Raw genomic sequence first — 12011 nt, 5'->3', positions numbered from 1 at the left:
ATGACTTTGAAGTAAGAAATATTCAGCTTTCTACCATACATTTTCTCACATGGTGACACACTATCTGTAACCTATTAGGCATCTTGTTCATGACATGAATCGATGTATGTGCTACTTCAACCCAATTGTAATAAGCATATGCATTTGGTTGATTAGAGATATTAAATTTTAGCAATGATACAATTTTTCCTTTCCAAAACTTCATTCTATTGTAGTATAAATCTTCAAATAATTTTCTTCAATCACATTGATTTCATTTGAGATGTATTCACTACTGTTATCCAATCTCAAGCACTTTACAAATGTCCTAAACTTAGCCATAGCTTTGGATTCTAAAAACTTTTCACATGGCTTTCATATTGCAAAAAGCATACCTACTTTATTTTGTTGAAATCATCAATAAAAAGTGATATAGTACTTTGTATGACCACTTGGAGAAACTTTTTGATAAGGACCCCAAATGTTTGAATTTACCAATTGCAAATGATACTTCTAATTCTACACTTTTTAGAAATGGTAATCTTGATCGTTCCAAATTGACATGCCTCACATTAACATGCCCAAATTGTGGTTATCCATGTACAATGAGTCTAGTTTGCATACGTTTTAACCTATGGAAGTTAGGATGTCCAATCGTTCCATGCTAAAGCTCTATATCCTTATCTTGACCATGTCCTTGCTCCATATTTTGGGCCATAGGAGTTCCAACATCCAATGCGAGAGTGCTTCTCTCTTTTCTCCTTTGGCAATTAAAAGTCTTGCATCATGAAACACCTCCATGAACCATCCAAGCTTATTAAAACAACCATGTAATCCTTGATCATCCATTTGACCAATCGATGGAAGGTTTTTTGCAATAGTAGACACAAAGAACATATTGAGCTTATTCTTAAATTCATCTTTAGCAAGCAAAGGTACATCCCAATATGCATAAACTTCTCATAATCTTATGATTAGTGTCATCTCTTGTAGCCACATACTCATTAGTTCTCATTTTTTCCCTTCTTATCTAACCATTCTGCATGATGCATCATATGGTCCATAGCACCAAATCCCAAAAGCAATCATAAATAATGGTCCACTTCCATGTCCATAACCACCATTGCCATGTCCACCTAGATGATCGTATTATGTCCTTCCTTCTTCTCTAAATGCATTACCCTACTTATGGAAGCACCTTGATCCTGCTTATTGCATTTGTCCTTAGGAACATGGCAAAAAGCCTTACATCCAAAGACATGTAAATGAGGATATGATGGGGGTTTTCTAGACCATACCTCCTTTGCAACATGACAACCAATAGCAGTACATGAGGATCTTCTTATTAAGTGTATGATAGTAGTAATTGCCTCTATTTAACAATGCTGTAGTAAGCCTACTTGGCTAAGTATACTATGAACTCTCTCTTGGATCATCTTATTCATGCACTCTACAACATCATTCTAGGGTGGGGTGTAAGGGGTGGTCAACTCATGCTTAATACCCTGGTGATTGCAAAACTACTCAAATGCTTTTGAAAGGGAGTGACGGATCGAAGGTTGGACTCGAGAGCTATAGCGGGAGAGTAAGAGAAGGAAAGGGAGAGACTAGAAATGGGAACTCTAACAGTCACAATGTGTGATCGAGCCTTCCTTTATTCAAACAGCCACTAAAAGAATAAAGAATAAAGTGACGGTGACGGGCACCCGCCACTTGCAGTGAGCAGTGGCGGTGACTGTCAGTATAGTAATACACGGGCGGCTAGGCAAAGGCGCCTTTACCCCCACTAACCTCCCACTTAAAGGCGAATCTGCCCTAGTGAGGAGTGAAAAGAAAAAGAAAAAGACAGTACAACATGTACATATGTACAAGAGGATGAGGAAAGATGTCAGCTCATCCCACGCCCATCAACCTCCCGAGGAAGGAAAAGCGCTTTGTAGAGAGGCTTTTCGTGAGCAGATCTGTAGGATTCTGGTCAATCGAGATCTTGACAAGATCAACGGACTTTCCCTCAACGACCCCACGTACGAAGTGATACCTCACCTCAATGTATTTCATCTTTGCATGGAAGACCGGATTCTTGGCTAACTGAATAGCACTCATAGAATCCGAATACAGTGTAGGGATAACATTAATACCAAGTTTAGCAACCAAACGACCCAACCAAATGGCCTCCTTGCAAGCCTTAGTGCATGCAACATACTCGACCTTTGTAGTAGAAAGGGTCGTGTATTTCTGCACCTTGGGCATCCAAGAAACAACACCTTCAGCATAGGTGAATACTTAGCCAGAAGTGGACTTCCTACTATCTGCATGTCTTGCATAATCAGAGTCAGTGTACCCCACGACTCCTATATCCTGGCTGCCATAGTATATGCACATATCTGTAGTGCCCTTTAGGTACATCATGATACCCTTCACGGTATCCCAATGCTTCTTGCCAAGTGTAGCCATATAGCGTGCCACAACACCAACTACAAAGGAAATATCTGGAGGAGTGGCTATCATGGCATACATAAGACTGCCCACTGCAGATGCATACGGAATCTTGGCCATCTTGGCCCTCTGCTCATCTGTCTGTGGACAATCAGCCTGTGATACCTTCACATAAGAAGGTAATGGATAGCCAATAAGCTTTACGTCCTGCATGCGGAAGCGCTCAAGGACTTTATGAATGTACTCCCTTTGTGACAAGTAGAGGAGTCCTCGATGCCTGTCGCGTGTAATGCGCATATCAAGTATATGAGCGGCATGTCCCAGATCTTTCATCTCAAAGCTTTTCTTGAGATGAGCCTTAAGAGCATCTTGCTCATCATGAGCTTTCCCTGCTATTAACATATCATCCACATAGAGTACCAAAATCAATAAAGAACCATCACGGGCTTTCTTCGTGTAAAGAACCAGATCCATAGCACTCCGACTGTAGCCCTGTGACTGCATAAAGGCATCAGACTTATGATAACACTCCCTAGGTGCTTGCTTCAAGCCATAAAGGCTTTTCTTCAATTTGCATATTAGGTGCTCCCTGCCAGGTTCTGTAAAGCCCTTAGGCTGCTCCATATAAATCTCATCATGCAAGTCCCCATGTAAGAAAGCCGTCTTGACGTCCATCTGGTATAAATCCAAGTCAAGCTGAGCAACCAAAGCCAAGACTAAGCGCAGGGTGGCCATCTTAACCACATGAGAAAAGACCTCATCAAAGTCCACACCATGCTCCTGCTTAAAACCCTTTGCTACCAATCTAGCCTTGTATGGCTTGGGGTGTCCAGGGGTACTTTTTAGCTTGTACACCCACTTGCATGGCAAAGCCTTCTTGCTCGTAGGCAAGGAAACCAAATCCCAAGTGCCATTCTTATGCAAGGAGTCTATCTCAGACTGCATAGCCCTCTCCCAGGAGTGACTGTCACCCTTGTGCATAGCCTCATCATAAGTGAAAGGCTCTCCTGCATCTGTGACCAAGACATAATGCATCGAGGGCTGAAATCTATCTGGTGGATGTCTGTCTCTAGTAGACTGTCTCACGACATGCTCTGCTACCTGCCCAACTGCCTATCCAACACCTTGACCATGAGCATCTACTACAGCTGTAGGCTGTCCAATTGGATGCGCGGGAGCTCTCGACTCCTCCTGAAATATGACCATGCAGATCTCAACAACTCTCTCAGGCTGCCTATGCATCTTGTCTTCATGGAAGACTATATCGTGACTACGGATGACTTTCCACGCGTGTGGATCCTAGAGACGGTAACCCATCTCGCTTGCATCCCCATAACCAAGGAAAATGCATTTGACACTCTTGGGATCCAGCTTACTTCTCTGCCTCTAATTTTCATAGCATGAGACACATGAGAGGTATCTAAATTCTTACGGTTAATCTCTTCTTGCAGAAGAGCACTCTCAACATGAGATAATTTCAAGGTAGTAGTAGAGGCACATAATGCAGTGCGGAATACATCCCATGACTCATTAAGAATACCAAGCAAGAAAAGAGGAGTGACATCCTCTGCAAAAGTGATGTCCTGCGAAGTCAAGTTCTTGAGTATAGCATGGAACTGACTCAAGTGAGCAGACATAGTCACATTCTCCGTCATGCGTAGATCCATAAGCTGCTTCAGTCAATACATCTGACTCGCTGGACTTTTCTTGTCATAGAGATTTTTGATCTTTTCCCACAACTGCCATGCACTCTGTTCTTCCTCAAAGACATTAGAGTGAACCCATTCTGTGATAGACAATACAATGGTGGACTTGTATAACTCATCAAGCTTAAGCCATTCCTCATCTAGCATAGTTGCAGGCGGATGCCCGCTTAACCTCAGTTTGATTTGCGATTTCTGCACCAACACCTGCCAAATCTAGCTCTTCCAATAAGGGTAATTTGTACCATCAAGCTTAGTGATGTTGAAAATAGCATGATCAGTGGACAAACTCGTCATAATGCAGGCTGAAAGACTGTAGATAATTCAAAACTGCTTGCTATTTACTACAGAAAATGATAAAAAAATCACCAAAATCGAGAAAAAATGGCGAGAAAAGTGGAACCAAAAGCTGGTGCCCACCAAGTACTAGTGAAAGTACATCATTTCAGAGTGTTTCAACATGAAAAATCCATGTCAGTCCATACATATATGCTTGCTGTAATAAATTTTAGATTTCAGTAAAAGAGAGCTAACAGTGTCAAAATCGGATCCCAAGGCAATCAGATACTGCCAATACCAAAGTCGGCATCATGCGAGCATAGCATAAGCATATGACGGTCGATTAGCATGAATCCAATACCCAGGTATGTCATACAAACATCTGTCAGTGATGAGTAGGCTCACCCGCTAGTCAACGGGGCAAAGTGTTCCTGCCACTGCCAAAACTTGACACAAGTAGGTGTTAGTTCACAAAGATATGGATCCAAAACTGAGACTTAGCTCATAAGCATACAGTGAACCAATACATATGATGTATCATCCCAAAGGGTAAGAAGTCCCAAAGTCTCAAGTGTCTGTAACTCAATGGCATGTAATGGCTCAATGCATAAAAGTACCACCTGCTCAATGTCCGAGAAGCATTCAAGAATGCTCCCACTAGCATAAAAGTCGTATGTACGAGCTCAAGAGCTCAAGCCAAGGCAAGACACAAGGCCAATGAAATAAGTCCAAGACAATACATCAATAGTACATCCCGAACATGTAGGCGGTAGAGCATCCGTAAGCATGTAAGACATCAAATACATCCCAATCCAAACTCTGACAAGCCAAGTAACATCCAAGACTACTCTAGATAATCCAAAATGCATCCAAGGTGGAGCTTCAATGAGCACTCAAGCTCAACGTATGCATAGGGTAATCAACCGTGCATGAGCATCAAGCCGTAGGCAACGGGTATGCATAAACCCAAGAAGCATCACTGTCAAAGCATATACCACTGTCAAGCATGAACCATGTCAATGAGTGCGTAATTTCAAAGCTCTTCCAAAAGCATCCGGAATGAAATCCAAGCTTGAAGTCGTACCCCAAAGATCAACACTTCATGGCATATATCCAAGACATAGGCCGAAATCAATAGGCATAACCCAAAGCATGTGTAATAGCTTCAGTCCACTTTTATTACAGCATGAAATGACTGTAAAAATTGAGAAATTTCAGTTCCAAATCAGTGCCAAAATGATGGCATAACATGTGCAATCCATCCCCAAGTCAATCGTCATCCAATAGGCATCAAACCGGTTGACTATGTATGCCTAGACAAGCATAGCATTTACTGTCAATGTAGCATCAGCATAACATGACTGTGAGCTACTGTAAATAGTCCCAAACAGTGTTTGAATCAGTCCCAAATCAATGTCCAATGCTCAAGCCTTCAAGACCGAGCATCAAGCATGTGCAAATGCCTCAGAGGAAGCTTGTGGAAGTGCCCAATGGCCTGGAGCTTGAGGAGGACCGGGCTGGAGTAGATATGGATCAGCCTGAAATAGGCACAAATAGCGTGTTGCTATCCTGGGGGGCCTGCAGCCCATGTGGCATACTTGGGGTGGAATCAGGGCTCAAGTAGGTGTCCAAGGGGGCACACACCAAGCCTCAAGGGCTCTTGAGCAGGGGCAATGAAGATGTGAAGCATCGGAGCTTCAATGGTGGCTGCCCCAAACTGTTTATAGCCTATGTGACCAGAGAACTGAAGTAAACCCTGAAGAAAATGATCAAATACCTCTGATGTAATGCCCTAAAGGTGCCCAACAATGCCGAGAAGGTGCTCGGGAAGCCGGGGAGTGATGGGAGCTCGAAGGAGTCGGATATGACTATACCGAGAAGGAGACCCAATGCGAGTAGGGAGAGTATGGAATGCTGAGAATGCCACGAACCAAGCTCAAGAGTCGCAAAGCAAAGCTCTGATACTAGTTGAAAGGGAGTGACGGATCGAAGGTTGGACTCGAGAGCTACGGCGGGAGAGCAAGAGCAAGAAAGGAAGAGACTAGAAATGGGAACTTCAACAGTCACAATGTGTGACCAGGCCTTCCTTTATTCAAACTGTCACTAAAAGAATAAAGAATAAAGTGACGGTGATGGGCGCCCACCACCTGCAGTGTGCAATGGCGGTGACTATCAGTGTAGTAATACACGGGCGGCTAGGTAGAGGCACCTTTACCCCCAACAACTTTAGAGAAATATTCACCCCCATGATCTAACCTTAGGTATTTGAGTATATATCTAGACCGATTCTCAACAAGAGCAAGCTAGAACTCAAAGATAGCAAATATATCTAATTTGTGATTTATGGGATATGCTAGACCTTATTTATGTGAATAATCATTAATAAAAGTCACAAAGTATTTTGTGCCACCCAGTGATTGACAGGGCATGGGACCACATACATCAAAATGAACAAGCTAGAGGCTCACCCATGTGCGTAATGCCAAAATTCTTATGAGAATTGCATGTCTACTTGCCATAAAGACAATGATCACATGAATCAAAACATTTATAGTTAAGGGGTGGAAGATACTACAAATGAGAAAGTATTTTTATTCATTTTAAGGATGTGTGCCCAAGGCGACGATGCTATATAGATACATATTGATGCCAAGAGGCATATTCCACGGTGGATTCCGTGAGGTTTTGCGGTGGATTTTGTAAAATTTTATTACTGAGGCTCATGCACAAAGTGGATTCTTTGTGCGAGAAGTCGATGGGGACGCCTATCCTTTTCAGGCGTTTTGTTAATTTTATGTGTACATGGGTGATTCCATAACGGGTGATTCCGCAAAATACATATTTAAATTAATAAATGTTTATGAGTTTAGAGTGCGCACTCGTAATAAATTAAGGTTAGGATTGATTTCTAACCAATTTATTTATGTAGCTGAAGACTACTTGGTATTCACTTTTGTCGGTTTAATTGTATTATTTTTCTAACAATTGTGAATGCTTCAGTTGATGTGTAGAGCAAGCAGCGGTGGCATTGGGAAGCATTAGAGGATAACGTGTATTCAAATTATTGTCAATTTTTGATGAGCGCGTATCTTAGGCATGGCGCCTATATTTTATCGTGCTTATTTATTAAAGTGCTTGATATTTATTTATTATTTTTTGTATACGCATGGACGCACGATTTAAATATTTGTATTGGACATTGTATTTGGATACCGCCTGACTTTTTGGGCGCCCATTAGCTTTAATTCTTTATTGGCACAAAAGCAAACTCAAAAGCTAAAGCATGCTATTTTGTAAAATGGGCTATTATTTGAGCTTGAAGATGAATAATATATTAAATACATGCTTTGTGAGGCGCTCACATAAGGTATGGGGGGAGATTACACCCAATTGGTCTCTTATTCATATCGTGCAAGCTTTCTTCATTGGTTTTTGTGTAAAAAGTAGAGTTCTTTTGTTCTTGGGGATCTTCTGACGCTCACTACGCGCGCATACAACGACCGATTTGTGCACCGGTGGTATCAGAGCGAAGCTGAGATTGAGAGCTTCCAATCGCTTACCATCTCGTACGAAGGCAGAGCTCTTGGAATGATCGAGCTCTATAGTCAGTTTCCTCGCGAACGGTCTATACCAGCGTGTTCTTGCCAGTCAAGAACAGAAAGTCGCGAAGGCTGCCGTCGATTCCGCTGAGTACGTCTTGAAGTCCACGAAAATCAGCTTGGTTACTTAAGCTTTAAGCCCTCTAAGATTTCCAAGTTCTCCAAGTCAACAAAGTCACAAAGGTCATCTTCAACCATTACCATAGCGGCAGTTCATACGCAGAAGCACACAAACTAGTCTATTGCTCTCTGGAAGTCCCTGTTCACACTTGTAGACTTGCTAAACTAGTTTCAGCAAGAACAGAAGTTCATACGCAGACTATACACAGTTTCTACGCAACACTATTCTTTTGGAAGACGATTGTGACAACGAATACCATAATCATAAAGGAGAAAGACTACAAAAGCCAAACAAAATATACAAGCCTTGTAAACCCGCCTTTGAGCTACACTCATCCCGCTAATAAGATTTCGAGAGTGTGAGGTCTTTTGGAATTTCGCAGGACGACTGAACAAAACATGGACGATTTTATGGCTGAAGGTGATCTACCTGAATCAACGATGGAGCAAAAGTTGGATTTGATTATGATGCAGCTTGAAGAAGAATGAAGAGCCCAACAAGCTTTGCAAGTTCAATTGGCCAATTTGCAATGATCTACCACCGACCAAGATGGATCACAACCTGAAGATCTTATACGATGTACCATTGATGCAACACTTGAAGCCCAATCCATTTGCAAAGAAACAAAGATAAGTAAAAGAAACTTCAAATTTCATACTTTCAATGGATCACACGATGGAAAAACTATACTTGCTTTTATCAGTCAATTTGATGATTACTTCCATGAAGAAACATATGCTGAGAAAGACAAAATTAAATGTGTCACTAACCATTTAGTTGACTGAGCATCTTTATGGTAGATTGTGGTCCGCAAGAGTGTTGATTGCCCCACTACCTGGGAGACTTTTCAAAAGAAATTTTTACAGAATTTCCTTTCTCCTCAATTCCATGAAAAAGCCATCAAGCAATGGGATCTTCTACAACAAAGGGATCACGAACCTATTTCCCAATACACTGAATGTTTCTGGAATGACCTACTGCAACTACGAATGCTCGAAGATGTACCTGAAGCAACTCATAAATGCAAGTTTATGTCTGGCCTACTTGGACATTTCTATGCTGAAGTCAATATGTTCAAGCCAACAACTCTTGAAGATGCAATTTCCTTGGCCCATGACACTGAAGATAAGATTCGCGGACGAGACAAGCGACCGCAACAATTTCCAACTAATGGTAACTTTGGTTCCAAACAATTCAATTCAAATTTTCGAAGATTCAATCAAAGTCATTTTCTTCTATCTTCATTCTGTAAATCTTGGACACGACCACCTGCTTTGCCATCAAACACCAATCCAGACCCTAAGCCATCCTCACAGTCAAATCCCAACATTCCTAAACTTCTTGCCATTACCAATAATGTATCTAAACCAAAACCCATAGTTTGTTACAAATGTCATTAACCTGGACATCTAGTAGCCAATTGTCAATCCAAAAAGCCATCTGTCCATATCAATTATCTGGGAGCCATAGAAGAAGAAGAACGTGAGGAAATGCCGGACTTTACAGAAGATGATGACGACATTGGTACTACTTCGGATACTTTGCCAGGTATGCCAACTCCTCATTCTTTGTTAACAATGAAATGTTTTGTGCATGGTAAAGAAAATATTATTTTACATGATGATGGGAGCACACATGACTTTATTTCTACAAATTTAGTCAAAGAATTGAATTTACAAACTGTTTCTACATATTATCGCATCAAGGCTGCATTCCTATGTACGAGATATAATGGAACACAAGAGGTGCATAATTTAGAAATTAAAATTGGTGAATATACTGAACGAAGAAATTTCTTAGTTGTACATTTGCAGTCTAGTGACATTATTTTAGGAATGCCTTGGCGTCATCAATATAATCCTGATATAGATTATTTTACTCATTCAATTAAAATTTATTTTCAAGGAAAACAAATTACATTGCATGGTATGCACACTTCCAATAATTTTCCACTGCTTACTCATACTCAAGCTAAACGTGCATTATGTAAAAGTAGCAAATCTTATTTAATATGGGTGAATGAAATTCAAGCTAAAGAAAAATAAATGCATCCTAGGCATACACAATTTCTTGCTCAATTTCAAGATTGTTTCGCTGTTGATTTACCACCTGGATTACCACCTTCACGTCCTGAAGATCATAAGATAGATTTAATTCTTGGAACATAACCACCATGTAAAGCACCATATAGACATAACTAAATCGAACATAAAGAAATTCAAAACCAAATAGAAAAAATACTTAACAGAGGATTAATTCGACCTAGCAGTTCTCCATTTGGTGCACCTGTTTTATTAGTGAATAAGAAAAATAGTACTTATCGTATGTGCATTGATTATCGTGCCCTAAATTAAATTACTGTTAAGAATAGATATTCGATTCCTAGGGTAGATGAACTTATGGATAAGCTACAAGGATCTTCCATATTCAGTAAGATAGATCTTAAATCTGAATATCATCAAGTAAGATTGGATAAATCTGATATATTCAAAACTACATTTAGAACACAATTTGGTTACTATGAATTTCTGGTCATGCCTTTCGGTTTAACTAATGTACCAACCACATTTAGTCGTATGATGAATCGCATATTTTTGAAACATCAGCATTGTGTCATAGTTTTCTTTAATGACATATTAGTATTCGGTAAAAATGAGAATGAGCATTATGAACATTTGTCTTTAGTTTTTAAGTTGTTAAAAGACAATCAATTATATGCTAATCCGAAAAAGAGTGAATTTTTCCAAACAGAAATTGAATATTTAGGACATATTATTTCATCAGAAGGTATTAAAGTTGACCTTAAAAAGATAGAATCAATTTTAAATTGGCCCATACCCAAAAATGTACATGAATTACGTTCTTTTCTAGGTCTTGCTAGTTTTTACAGAAAATTTGTGAGGAATTTCTTATTACTTGCATTACCTTTGACAAAAATTTTAAAGAAAGGTATTGTGTATAACTGGTCTGACAATCAACAAAAATCCTTTGATTTATTGAAACATGCTTTAACTCATGTTTCTGTATTACAGCTGTCTGACTTCAATAGACCATTCTTCTTAGTAGTTACTGACGCTAGTGGATCTGGAATAGGAGCCATCCTTATGCAAGATTCTCATCCCATAGCCTACTCTAGCTGTAAACTCAAACCATCTGAACTTAAATATTCTACCTATGACAAGGAATTGCTAGCTGTAGTACAAGCCTTACGTCAATGGAAACATTATTTAATGGGATCGGAATTTATGATCAAAACTGACCAACAAAGCATTAGACATCTCCTTAGTCAACCACAAATATCTGATTGACACATTAAATGGGCCGCTTTTATTCAAAGTTTTCATCCCCTTATACAATATCAACCAGAAAAAGAGAATGTTGTAGCTGATGCTTTGAGTAGAAGACCGACAATTCACAATATTTCTGTGATATCATTTGATTCTCTTATCCCTATGAAATATACTTATCATCAGGATCCTACTTTTCAAGCTGATTGGAATAAACTAGTTGCAAATAATTGGATTCCTATTGATTCATTGTCTTACAATAATGGATTCATGTTTTATGAAAAAATATTATGTGTGGCAGTTCCATTTCGATCATTTGTTTTGCATGAAATTCATTGTCCTCCATATCAAGGTCATAGAGGAATTATATCTACTTTGCATACATTGATTGAAGATTTTTATTGGCTACATATGGACACTGATGTATCTAACTTTGTATCTGAATGTTTAATTTGTCAACGAGTTGAAAGACACCACGGTAAACAATATGGTTTACTAATGCCATTATCTATTCCATCATGACCATGGGAACAGATTTCAATGGATTTTATCACTAGTCTACCCAACACTAAAGCTAACCATGATATGATTTGGACTGTTGTAGACA

The sequence above is a fragment of the Lygodium microphyllum genome, chromosome 2, assembly GCF_053477565.2.
Source record: "Lygodium microphyllum isolate KBCC chromosome 2, Lygodium_microphyllum_v1.1.10, whole genome shotgun sequence".
Lineage (NCBI taxonomy): Eukaryota > Viridiplantae > Streptophyta > Polypodiopsida > Schizaeales > Lygodiaceae > Lygodium > Lygodium microphyllum.
The sequence above is the reverse complement of the archived record's forward strand: the minus strand, read 5'-3'. Positions refer to the sequence as shown.